Source organism: Volvox carteri (assembly GCF_000143455.1).
Source record: "Volvox carteri f. nagariensis unplaced genomic scaffold VOLCAscaffold_6, whole genome shotgun sequence".
In the NCBI taxonomy this organism is placed as follows: Eukaryota; Viridiplantae; Chlorophyta; class Chlorophyceae; order Chlamydomonadales; family Volvocaceae; genus Volvox; species Volvox carteri.
Window position 1 is genome coordinate 2,424,285 of NW_003307549.1, and position 830 is coordinate 2,425,114.

Here is an 830-nt window from a genome sequence, read left to right on the forward strand (position 1 = left end):
CCCAGGCGCCTACCCCGGTGGTTGGTACCGCTGCACCACTTGCTTGCTTGCGGCGGCGGGTATCGGGTCAGTGGCCCAGGGGAGTGTTACGGAGGAACTAGCACAGCTGGCCGTGGCGTTGCACGGCAGCGCGGTCGCAGACAGCTCTTCGGTCACGTACGAGTCGGGGCGGCGGCGCTTTGTACGCTTCTGTGCGGAGATCGCAGGGGTACCGGAGGCGGTCGCCCTGCCCCGCCAGCGTGGGGCTGACCTCAATCGGGATCTGGTGTGTCTGTTCATAGCGCATGCAGTTGGCCGGTACGCGACCTCCACCGTCACCGGCACGCTGAGCGCCCTGGCGGACTGGCAGCGGTTCATGGGAGTCTCGCCAGAGGCATATATCAGCCGCGACACGCTGGTCAAGCGAACCCTGGGCCAAGCGTTGCGGAGGACTGCTGCGGGGCCGGAGTCGGCACCGTCCATGGCAAAGGCGCCCCTGCCCCTGGGGGTGCTGAGACTGCTCGTGGCGTGGCTACGGTGCAGGGCAAATGCGGAGCCGCGGAGGGCGACGGAGTTCACACAGGACGCCTGCTGGTTGGTTCTGGGGTTTTTCGGGATGCTCCGGAGGAGTGAGTTGGCGGCCCTGACAGTGGGCTGCGTTGAGGAGTTGCCGGGAGGGGGTGTGGGGCTGCAGATCGTACGTAGCAAGACGGACCAGAAGGGAGAGGGGGCGTTGGTGTGCCTGGCAGCACTCACCCAGAGCGGCATCCCCATTGCTCGCATAGTACAGCGGCACCTGGAGTGCATGCGGACGGCCGAGGGTCACTCCCCCCTCTTCGTACGGGGAATCA